The sequence below is a fragment of the Kogia breviceps genome, chromosome 16 (assembly GCF_026419965.1).
Source record: "Kogia breviceps isolate mKogBre1 chromosome 16, mKogBre1 haplotype 1, whole genome shotgun sequence".
NCBI classification, from domain to species: domain Eukaryota; kingdom Metazoa; phylum Chordata; class Mammalia; order Artiodactyla; family Physeteridae; genus Kogia; species Kogia breviceps.
This window is the reverse complement of record NC_081325.1, coordinates 18,956,404-18,969,616: the sequence shown is the minus strand read 5'-3', so window position 1 is coordinate 18,969,616 and position 13,213 is coordinate 18,956,404. Positions and strand designations below refer to the sequence as shown.

Sequence of the window (13,213 nt, the reverse complement as noted above, 5' to 3'; positions counted from 1 at the left end):
TTACTTTACATTTATTAGCAAAAATATTTCAAACATTACAGAAATATGAGGTAATAAATCAAAGGCTCCCATTAACCAGTCATCCAGAGGCAACAACTATTATCAGTTTTGATACATATTCCTCCTGAATTTTTTCTATGTACATAAAAATATATTTTTTAAAACCAAAATAGAATAAATACTAAATATAGTATTTTTCAACTTTTCCCTACTTTTTATATCTTGAATATCATTCTATGAGTATATGTTTATATGCACTACAATATTTTTATAGCAATATCCATTATACAGACATATTATGTAATTACTTCTAGTATTTGGTAATTTATTAAATTATTATATAATTTATTTTACCAATAGCTTTATTGATAGACTTTTGTGTTAATTCCATTTTCCTCATATTTTTCTTATTAACGATGATGCAATTAATCAATAAAGAATATTACACACAAATGTACACAGCAGTTGATAGCAATACTCTAAGCAGTTATTCCTCTGGCATAACCTTGGCTATGGTTCTAAATATTTACTTCATCTCCCTAGACTCCTACTTCCCAAATCTGGTTCCCTAGGACTTCTGTCAAATCTCTGCGTTACCTTATATGCTTCCAAAAAATTTCTTCAGTATTTGTTGTTTGCAATCAAGAATAATGCTAACTGGCACTCAACATACCTGCTAAACAAACAGGAGGTACTTAAACCTCCAAATTGTTCTGAGTTGGTCATTCATCCACTATAATTCAGAAGTTATCACCTTTGTCTGCACGTTATTTGCTCTATCTGTAAAATGAGTGTTTTGTTTTTTAACTGTGAATTCACCTAGTCATATCATTTAACTAATATTTTTTTTATCTCATTCACGAAGATATCAAAAAAATTTTGCCAAATGCTCTGGGAAAGCCCAGATACATTTTATTTATTTGTTAGTACCAGTTTAGTTACCTTATTTTATTTTATTTTATTTTATTTTATTTTTTCCTTATTTTATTTTTTAATACATCCCCATGACTTACTTATTTTGTAACTGGAAGTTTGTACCTTTTGACCCCCTTCACCCATTTCATCCACACCCCACCCTCCGCCTCTGGCAACAACCAATTTGTTCTGTGTACTTATGAGCTTGATTTTTGGTTTTTTATGATTCCACATATAAGTGAGATCATATGGTATATGTCTTTTTCTGATTTATTTCACTTAGCATAATGCCCTCAAAGGCCTATCCATGTTGCCACAAATGGCAAGATTTCATTCTTTTTATGGCTGAATAATATTCCATTATACACACACACACACACAGAACATATGCTTTATCTGTTCATCCATTGATGGGCACTTAGGTTGTTTCCATATCTTGGCTATTGTAAATAATGCTGCAGTAAACATGAGGGTGCATATTTCTTTATGAATTTGCTTTTTCATGTTCCTCAGATAAGTACCCAGAAGTGGAATTGCTATATCATAGGGTAGTTCTAGTTTTAATTTTTTGAGGAAATTTATACTGTAAGGGGGATTCTTAAAGAAAGATAGAGCATCATATTTAGAATTAGATAGGCCAAATACAGCGAGCTCTAGCATATTCATCACTGGTCCACACCCATTCTAACTCCATCAAGGCCAAAGATAAAGTATGTTAGGTGGAGTCCTGAAAATGGTGCCTCCTTGGGACAAAGTGGTAGTAGTAATAAATTCTACGTCAGAGTTTTTAGAACACACGTTATATTTCAACAACACAAGAAGCAGGAACAGGAGAAGATGCCATGCTAAGTCCAACAGACTGACACTGGGTGAATGCCTCCTGGGCACTGAAAACTGTGGTGAGGTTGCACACATCAACCTGCCCTCCGGCATTAGTGCTGACAGCAGGCCATGCAGCACACAAATATCAGAGGACTGACATGGGCCTTATTGTACTTTTCCACTTTCCAAAGTGAACAGAATAAACAACAAATAAATAGGTTCTACTAAAAAAAAAAAGCACAAGCAAAGGGGAGAAATGCCCTGTGGACTTCGACAGGAAAGGTTACTTCCAAAATTAATTCTCTGTAGGAGATAGAATAGATATAATTGGTAAAATAAAAATTTTAAAAAGGAAGAGAATAACTTAGACAAAAAGAGAGCTTGTCAAGATAAAAGATCAAAAACACATAATATACACACATATACAGAAATACCCCAAAATGCAGCATGGCAATCCAAATCTGCATACAGCAGAAATGACCCCACAGAAAATTGACTCAGGACAACCAAAAGGTACACAATTAGTTAGTCTATATTTATTCATTCAGAAAATATTTACTGAGCACCTGTAAGGTGTGAGGTGTTGTACTAGTAAATGCAAAATAAGCCTCAGAGGGTGCACAATGTAGTGGGAGACACAGCCGCACAAAGGGTTTTGCCAGAATGCCAGAAAAGGTTAAACAAACTTAAATGATGGAGAAAAGGTACTCAGTGTGTGTTCGTGTGTATGTATGTATAGTATATATTATGGAAATATGGAGAAGATACAGTATTATATCTATAAAAACTGTAATAGTATTATATCTATTACAACAATGAAAAGAGGTGGAGGAAGACAACAAATGCAAAAGGAACTAAAAAATGGAGAGAAGCAACAAAGATAAAACAGCTTAAGCAGAAAAAAAAATCTAAATGTGGTCATTTACAGGATTTTTCTAGTTGAGATTAACGATGAGTCCCTAAAGTCAGTGCCTTGTGGCTTTTAGAAGAAACCAACATTCTTCTCTTAAAGCTCATTCCTACAAAATGACTGTTAACAACAAAAAGGATAAAAATTAAGTTGTCTTTGGACTTCCATAAAACTACATGTCATAAAACCATGGAGAGAATCTACAGAGTTCTGAAAGGGAAAGTCTATAACCTCACAATTAAGTCTAGCCAACATATTTATGTGTGAATAGACTGTGTACACTTACTAAAATTTTTACAAAAAGATGAGATGGAGTCAAACCCACAAGAGTTCAAGAAAATAAATGTTAAAAAACAGAAATAGTTCTTGAAAGGGAGCCTTGACATTGCTGGCAGAACACTTGGGAGGGTGCAAATCTACAATTCATTCATGTGGGAATAAAAATAAATAAGGATTCAACTAAATAAGTTAAAAAGGAGACTGCCTCAAAAAATCTCAAGAAAGGAATGATGGAAATAACAATAGAATTAGAAATAACTGAATCAGAAGAATAAAAGAAAAAGAAAATCTCTGGTACTTTTTGGTACCTGTTTTTTCTGGTGCTGGACCTGTCTGCTCTCCTTCACACCCCACCCTACCAAAAGGGTGGGAACATGACCCAGGCGGGGCCAGAGTATTCCTTCCACTGCCCTGGCTACAGCAATTGGCTCACAAATGGATTGTGACACCATCAAGCTAATCAAAATGCTTCAACAGGACTTTTTCCCCCTAGGTATTTTAATTTTATTTAGTTTAAATAAAATATTTAGGGCATCTAGAAGAAGAAATAGAGAACAATGTAACAAGTTCCTGTATATTTACCACCCAGCTTAAAAAACAAAACAACTAAAGCAACGCCCTTGGTACAATTTTCTGATCCCATTCCCCTCTGGCTTATACTGTACCTATTTATCATTTACCCTTACCTATACATGCTTTCACACTTCTACTAATATTACAGACAATATGTGATATTGTTGTGTATGCTTTAAAGCGTTACAGAAAAGGTATTACACGGCCAGTTTCTTTTTTTCTCCCTCAACACTGTGTTTATGAGATTTATTTGTGTTAGTGCACAAATCTCATGTTTACCTTACGTGCTGTATAGCATCCCACTGTATGACTCTACCACAATTTATTTATCAGTTCTCCGAGTTCTAATTGTTTGCAATTGTTTATTATTAAACGCATAATCATAACACAGATTCTTTTGCCAGTCTACTTATACATTTGTATGAGAATTTCTCTAGGGCAGTGGTTTTAACTTTTTAAATAGTGCCTTGTAGTAAGAAATGCATTTTATATTGTGATCCAGAGCAAAGGAATGTATAAATGATTGTATAATTGTTTCATGAAACAATACTTGACCTCTGGATAGATTCCATTCTGTTCTATCTGTCCTAGCCTACATTATTTTTTTTCAAGTGCTGATCATTATCCATTAATTCACTACCTGATAATTAGTATGCAAGATGTCATTAAAGGGGAAAATTAGATGAAGGTTATACAGGATCTCTCTGTATTGTTTCTTATAACTGCATGTGAATCTTTAGTTCTCTCAAAATAAAAAGTTAAAAATAAAGAATCCATCACTATGGAAAATCGACAGTGATAATCCAACATAAGGATAATTACTGTTCCTGAAGTAGAAAATTAACAAATGAAAGATGTACTTAAAGATGTACAAGATGTGTCTATTTGTCTACTCAATCCTTCAGCAAGCCACCCTTTTAATTGTATACAGCCACAGAACTATTTCTGGAATGTGGCTCAGCTAATGTTAATGGTATTATCTGAATGAGATTTGTGATACATCTAAAATTTTTTCATCTTGATGTTTTTCTGCATTATCTATAATAGTGAGGAATAAACCCATGTAACTAAGAAAAGAACCGAATAGAAAAACCTATTTTGTTTTTGAATAGAAAAACTGAATATTATTAAAATGTCAATAATCCTAAAGTCCATAATTTGATACAATTCCAGTCACTAGTCTAAAAAAGTTTTTAGTAACTAAATTAAGTCAAGAATACAAAAAAAAACTCACAAGGATAACGAGTTTTAAAAAAGAAGATTTCTTATGAGGGAATGAAATTAAAAGTGCTATCAAGTGCTATAAGTGAAACAGTGACACAAGAAAAACAGACCAATGGAACAAAAGAGGCCAGATACAGATGTTACTATAAGTGACTTTCAAACTTCTGGATGTAAAATAATTTCTCTAATTTTAGAAGTGATGAAATAAATCTCAAAAAAAAAGACTGACAAATCAGTTAATATAAATATGTTACAAATCTAATAAATTGTTTTGAATATTTATGGATAAAATAATAAAAACATTGTAGGCAAACAACAAATAAGAGAATTCTGTGACATGAATATGAAAGACAGAGGGCTAATATCATTATAAAAGGAGATCTAAGACAAATAAGAAAGTCATTAAGAAATAATGCATAGATATTAGAAAACCGCAAAGGAGGAAATACAGTTAAACACATAGTAAATGTTTATTCTCTATAATGGAAAAATGCAAACTTAACGTGAAGGACTATTTTGCCCATCATATAACAAAGTTTTTTGTTGTTGTTTTGAGAAAATTCAATTCTATTGATGGTGAGATGCAACAGGCCCTCTCTTTTCTTACTGGTGGCAGTATAAATTGGACAATAATTTGGCAATATGGATCTAGAGCCTTTAAATATTCACAACCTCTGATTTTAGTAATTCTGCTTCTATCAATCTGTCCTAAGAAAATAAACTAATAAAGGTTATCTTTATAAATTATTTTCCACATTTTAACATCTCTAAAATGTGCATGTGTCTTACAATTGATGGGACCTTTCACTAACTGGCAGTGGTTTTTTTTTGTTTTTGTTTTTTTTCTTTCTTAGTGGTACAAGAGTATATGCCTTACAACCAATGGCTTCTTAGATTTGATGAAATATAGTATATGGCTATGAAAATGTTTACAAAGAATGTGAAGTAAAATGTACATGTTAAAAAAAACCATCCCATAATATAGAGCATAACTACAACTATGTAAAAGCAAACAAAACCACAAGTACACAAAACCTATACATAGAAAAAATAATTTTAAAAAGTTAACAGTGATTGCCTCTGGGTAGTTGGCTTATAAATACTTAGTTTTCTTCTTCCTTCAAATTTTCTCTTTTGTCCCCAAACTTTGTTCAATAGATCATGCTAATGTTTTTATAATGGAAACACCTTCTCATAAATGATACTTTTAATGACTAAATAACCATTTTTTAAAGTTCAAACTGTGGAATATCTGATCATTATGTCTTTTCAAAGCACTAGTCAAACAAATATGATTTCTGTTACTTTGGCTATGAAATTTCATTAAGAGTAGCACTTGGCTCAGATTCTGGAGAGAAAGCCAAAAAAAATTCTTCAGCTCTGCTCCCAGGGAACTCAGGCCCTATAGATTTTTAGTAGATTTTGGCAGCTTGGCAGCTTTCCCTTTCTTAAGACACAGTAGAATATTTCATATTCCTAACTTATGTGTGAGCGCCTCTAAAGATGACCCAGTCAATCACTCAAATGCCTCATCTGAACATGTTCAGTGACGTAAGTGGAAAGGAGTGTGTTTGAAGGAGGACGGGGAAAGGGAAGCTAGGAGAAGAGGTCATTTGGGGCATTAAATACCCTCACTGTTATCCCTTAAAGTATTTTAAAGGGGAATAAATGTCTATCTGTAGGTGGCTAATGAGTATCTCTAGGCCTTTATGTCTAACCTCCAAATGTGCTGTTCAATAATAGTTTTCATTTCAAAGATTTTCCACGAAAGCTTAAGGGAGTGGGAAATTTATCATTGAAGACAAGAGAAGTCTCAAGATTTCCATAGGTAAAACCATAAAAAGCATAAACAAATTGCTAACTCATTGTAAGAAAGTCAATTCAAAAATGAGCCTTGTTTTCCTTCATATAGGTTATTTTACAATGAACAATAAGTAAGAAAGGAACATTTCCAAAAGCCTTTCATAGAGCTTTCTAATTTAAACTTAGTCACAGGTACCTTCGCTCAAACTAAAAAGATTAAACCATCACATTAAAATAAATTTCAAGAAAGTTCAGAAATTACTATTCTTTTATCTTTTATTCCAAATAGGACTCACAGATAGAAATAATGCAATCAAAAAGTACACCTATGGCAAATAATTGGGCCAATAAGATTCATTTTTAAAAATCAATGGGATGGAGATTACATGAGTATGTGTATTTGTCAATATTCAGTGAACTGTTCTCTTAAAATGGGTGCATTTCATTGAATGTAAATTTTAAAATAAAAAAAGTACACCTAAAAGTTCTACTGAATTTGTTGCATCACAAATAGGCCTCTTCCTACCACAAAATCATTGATTACCTTCACAGATATAATAAATTACAAAGCATATCATTATTGTTATATATGATATGATATTAAATCCATTATAAAACATATTACATATGTCAAAGTACCTTCCAATCAATGCCCACTATCCCTCAACCATTCCATTTAAAAATATACTTCCCAGATGTAATTAGAAGACACCACAATTGCATTTTGTACTTGAAAACCTATAGAAATGAGTGAAAATCAGTGGACTAAGTATAAATAAGAACTTTGATCATCCTTTTTCTCAGTTCAAAATGACTAAGAATGAACCTGTTTTTATAAGTTTTGTTAACAGAGTTTGAGGGAGCACCATTTTCAAAAATGAACAATTTACATAGAAATGAAAAACTTGTAAGAAGTGTTTTATGCACCCTTACTCATTTGGAAGCCTTGATCAGACTTACATCAGAATAAAAACTCTTTTACAAGAAAAAAACCCATGTCCTTGGGAATTGCTCCTTAATTCTAATGTATTGTAACCACTGAAACAATTTAAAAATAGAACTAGTTTATGAAATTAGGAAGACATACAACTACCAATTTATTATTATAAATATTAACCTACTAGACTACTGTTCCAGGAAAAACAAGCAGAAACTTCATTCACAGTAATGTTTCTGTTGACAGCTCCAGTCATTTGTTGGTGTTAAAATTTTCCACATCTATCAGCTAATAAAGATTGTCAATGGATAATCATTTTACATTAGAATTTCATAATCTCAATTTACAGCAGAGATCTGAAGCTAGATCAGTATTCTCAAAGACTAGGAAGTAAAATCAAAGTATCAGTTCTCACTGAAACTCACAAATGGCTATTTTTCACAACAGAATTATCAAGGGAAACTTGTAATTCTTTTTTTTGGGGGGGTGTCTTTCTTGTAAGCACATACATATATATACAAAATAATCATCAAATTTTGGTTAGCTACTGTTACTGGTATTAAGGCAAAGTTTATAGTTACAGTGTGAAATACAACCATTTCATAGCTTCAGTAAGCCCTGTGCCTATCTATGAACTCTCAATCTGTATAACATTAACATGGGAGAGTAAAGATGAATGTGATTTAGCTTTAGTTATCTCTCATCCTATAGACTTCCAGGATTGTAAAGTTCTTCTGGATAGCTAAGTTAATATGACCTCTCATCCTTCCACAGCTGGAAGACACTAGATGAGTTTCTGCTGGAAATTTAAGACATATAAGTCATAAAATTAAAATCTTTATAATTTCATTTAGAAGCAGTAAAGATTTCATCTTAAACCAACTATTTTAATTACCAGTGGAACACTAAGTATGTCCATAATTAAAAAGCATGCTAATATAGATTTTTTCCTTGTTAAGGGAATCTCAGCTAAATATTATCTTTAAGCTGCGTTATAAATCTATACATGCATGTACACAGACATCCATACCTCAGAAATGGAAAATTGTCCAAACTATTCCACATTATTTCATTCAATCATTTCAACAAATATTTATTAAGCACCTATTATATGCCACTTGGGGTTACTCAGAATCATTACTTTAAAAATATGATTTGAAATAGAACATAGAAAGTATTTTTTGATCAAATGGAAAGGCTTTTCTGCCACTAAAAATCATCTAAGTATAATCTGCATTCATTGTATTGTTCATTTCATTACATATGTTTACTGCAGTACTAACTTTAACATTTTATATCTTGGCCTTTTAGAGAAACCTTTTTTAAAAAATTGAAGTATCGTTGATTTACAATATTGTGTTGATTTCAGGTATACAGCAAAGTGATTCAGTTATATCTATATATTTTTTTCCAGATTATTATCCATTATTGTAGAGAAACCTTTAGGGCCAGTGTAACTAAATTTGGATAGACCTAATTTGAGTTTTCCGAATAGGCCACATTTCTTCATATGGGTCCTAGTACACATATGCAAATACATAATTCTTCTGAGTTAAAGTTGACACCTTACTTCAGAATGTCCCATGTACTCAAGATACCAAGCTTGTAAATTGCCTCCCCTCATCACCATCCCTACTCATTCAGGATTACCCCCAAGTTACACCACAGTCTTCTCTTTTTCTCTTAACAGTTAGGCCTATTCTGTACTACTATTGCTTTGTTTGCTTCTAAAAATTCAATTCTTGACAGGCCGTCTCTTTCTCGTAATGAAAACTGTGTGCCCCTAAACCCCTTTCCTTTCTGGTGTACCTTGGAAAAACTACTCAGTTCCATTTCTGTAAACCAAAGAAAGAGTTCAGTCCCTATCTGGTAACTATTTATTAGGTACCTACTTATATGCCAGACACTGGGCTAGATCTCAGAAATGGCTGATAAGCATAAAAGCAATGGCTAGAAATATTCCTGTAGCAAGGAAAAGAAAAATCACTGATTTTATTTTTTTTATTTTTTTATTTTTTATTTTTTATTTTTTTTGTGGTACGCGGGCCTCTCACTGTTGTGGCCTCTCCCGTTGCGGAGCACAGGCTCTGGACGCGCAGGCTCAGCGGCCATGGCTCACGGGCCCAGCCGCTCCGCGGCACATGGGATCCTCCCGGACCGGGGCACAAACCCGTGTCCCCTGCATCGGCAGGCGGACTCTCAACCACTGCGCCACCAGGGAAGCCCAAAATCACTGATTTTAATATAAGATTAGATCTCATAAACAGTGCAATTAATCTTGGAAGCTCATAAAAGTACCTAGAAATGCTATTTATAAACATACTGCTTTTCTTCAAGTATTAATGTTTAGGTAAAATAATGTCTTATTCAACCTGTAATTGTTTTTATATTTAGTTTCATCACTGTAATTGATTTTCTAATATTTTTCAGGGTGGCGATGGTTTTTCTATTGTGTAGACTTAGGCTATAATAAACACCAAGCAATCATTATTTAATAAATAATAATATACTCCAAGCAATCATTATCTGTTAAATTGTTTCCCAGAGAAGATGGTTCCCAAATTCCCAACAACCCACTCACATATAAACTTCTAAGGTACAAAACACTTGGAAATTGGGGATGGCTTATTTTTTATTTCTATATTTGCAATCCTATAGGCTTAAGAAATGGTGCCACTACTAAGATAATATCAATGAATTACTAGTTTAAAATAAAACATTATTTGGAAGATTGTGAAGCTATGTGCAAATCTTCCATCTGTCTAAGGACTGAGTGTGGGAAATTCTGTAAAGAAGTAAAATTTGGTTTGTGATATAATCTCTATTGTATTTACTTTTGACTTCAAGCATAAGATATTAGTCCTGAAAAGGTTTTCACAGACAAGCTGAGTTTCTTTTTATACACTGGTCAATAGGTTAAAAAAACTCCACAAAACAAAACCTGTTCTACAGGCTTCTGAACACATACAGGAAATATTAGAGAAAGTACAGTCATTTTACATTATATCTAGAGTACAAACCCTTTTAATAGGTTCATTGAAACCCTGTTTAAGTTTTCATTTCTGCTAAGTTGTTCTGCCTTAAGGACTCACTTGAATCAATAACTAAGGACATCTTTTTTGAGGCTGGCAAACTAGAAACATTGCTTAAAATGATGCATCTTTAAGCAATGACTCACTTTTGCAGCTAACAATATATACTTCCTTCTTACACAGAATGATTACATGCCTCCCATCAATGCCTTTAAAAAAACATATAAAATTAGCAGACAATCTCCCATGTTAAGATTGTACAACTGAAGTTTTTATTGGAATGTGAATATATATTTTAAGAGTGTTTGCTTTCTTCTCTTCTCTATTGCTTACATACATATTTGCATCTGGTTAAAATAGTTCTTCAGCAGAACAACAATATTATATAAGAGTTTGGTGCCAGCTATAAGAACAAAATAACTGCCTTATTCCTTAATTTGAAATGTGTATTCATTTTGTATCAAATGGTAAATTTGATATGTAAATTGTCTAATTTTTATTTTCACTCCAGAACTTTGAAAAAAATCCTGTGTCACTTATTGGATCTAACAGAAGCATTCAACATTCAAATTACATATCCCTTTATTTAATGGCATCATTAACATTTCTAATTGAATTATGAGGGAATGCTGTAATTTATAATATTGTTAATATCAAACATCACAATGATTATTTTAAATTTACTGAAAATAGACGGAACAAGGTAACTTTTGAATTTTTATTCAGTTGAAAGAGAAACATGAAAAATGGTATCCTGCCACTATTTTATTTTTGGAAACGCTTTGTAAATAAAAACCCATTTCCAAAATAAGATATTCCATGGACACGGAATAGTTGGTAATGATTCAAGTGCCTTAGGCAACAGAGAAGTATTGTTTTGTAGTTGTTTTTTAAAACCTCTCCTAGTAACAGCAGTTTATCATGCACAAAGAAACAAGGTAACAGCACAGTTTAAAACGAAAATATAAGCAATAACTGTAAAACCTCAACTAAACTAAAGGTTATCATATTAATTCCATCTCTGTGAACCATTATAGGTAACCTGGTTGATACTCACCAAATGTTACAGAAAAGCCCAGGCTCGCCTAAGCAACGAAAAGTAGACACGTGGTGAGGTGCTGAAGACAGCTCTCTCTGGGGCTCAAAGCACTTTAGATGAAGTAGCCTTTATCTTCCATTTAATAGAGGGTGCCTCCTATTACCAAAGCGTGGCAGAGAAGAGTTTCCACAATCCTGTCTTGACTTTCTGTCTCCCTCTTTGAAGAGTAAGTTACCACCGGAAAAAGTTAGCAGAAAATGATCACTGAACACTCACACAGGGCAGCTGTAAATTTCCACTCTTTGCTTGCTCTCAGATTCCAAGCCTTGCTTGTCTCTTAATCTGTCACAGGCAGTTCTGTTTCTGGTCAAACCAGCTTGCTTATGCGTTCTCCTCTCCTCCTCTAATGCACTCTTTTAGATACATACCACACAGTTCACAGCTCCCTCTTTTTCTTCCTCCTTCCCAATCATGCAATGTCACAAGAATGTGTGTAAAGCAATTAAGTTAAGGCAAATTTAATTCTTGGCCAAAGGAAAAAAAAAAAAAGAGTCTAGGAATAAACAAAATTTTTTTCTCATCACATTTTTTCCTTTTAAGTCCTATACTTGTTCATGCATGGTTTTGTCAACAAATTAAATTGTCCTGACCATCTTGTTTAAAAATTTAAATAACGCATGTTGATAGTGATAATAACAGATTCATTTGCTAATATGCTAGTTCCCCAGGGTAGATGCTATTCCCAATCATAATAAGAAAGTGTAGCAAGTAAATACACAAGTATTATTAATTTAATCTTGAGATTTTAAAAAGCAAGGGAGGTCGGGGGTGGGGGGGGCATTGGCACAATGGATAACGCCTCTGACTACGGATCAGAAGATTCTAAAAAGCAAGGGAGGTGTTAGAATGAGTATTCATAATTTAATTTCAGTGTAATTTTGTGAAAACTTAATTTTAAAAAAAATACAGTATAGTTTGAAACTTAAAATCAATTTAGTTATAAAAAGGAAATTATAAAGAACATAGAGAAATATTAACACCAAAACTATTAAATGGAGTAGCTTACACCATTTATGCGCAAAACAAATGTAACTATTTGGTGTAGAATGTCTCCCCCTCCCTACCCACCCCATCACACACAAGCACTATTTGTCAGGATACGTAATACCTCTTCAATAAGAATTTTAAAAGCTAAAGGTTTCAAAAAACATTTTTTCATTAATATACATGTATAATTATAGAGTAAAATTTCCTAAAATTATGGATCTTTCTGCAAGGTTTGAGGATGAGGAATTAGGTAGAAGGCTGAGTGGGATTGCTAGTGACAGGTTTAGATGGCCTTTATTAGATTCTTTGGAGTTAAAAGGTAAGCTTGGAATACATGCTAGCTCTGTGAGGATGCTAGTCAGAGCCTGCTTTGGGGTTTTCTTTTTTTAATTGATTAATTAATTAATTAATTAATTAACTTATTTTTGGTGTTGGGTCTTTGTTGTTGGGCACGGGCTTTCTCTAGTTGCTGCCAGTGAAGGCTACTCTTCGCTACAGTGCGCGGGCTTCTCATTGCCATAGCTTCTCCTGCTGCAAAGCACCAGTTCTAGGCGTGCGGCTTCAGTAGTTGTGGCACGTGGGCTCAGTAGTTGTGGCTCAGTGGGCTCTAGAGCACAGGCTCAGTAGTTGTG

The 13,213-nt window shown here is 33.2% G+C and overlaps 1 protein-coding gene across 6 annotated transcripts in view; it reads right to left on the bottom strand.

Moving 5' to 3' along the window:
• Positions 1-13,213, bottom strand: part of CAB39L (calcium binding protein 39 like) — a 96,923-nt gene that overhangs the window by 50,121 nt on the left and 33,589 nt on the right. For 2 of the 6 annotated variants that reach the window (XM_067016322.1, XM_067016323.1), the window contains one exon: positions 11,553-11,751. The exons of 3 other annotated variants lie outside the window; for them this stretch is intronic. The gene's annotated coding sequence lies outside the window, so the exon portion shown is untranslated. Of the gene's footprint in view, positions 1-11,552; positions 12,028-13,213 lie in introns of those variants that run through there. One more of the 6 variants, XM_059041698.2, reaches the window with a different exon arrangement.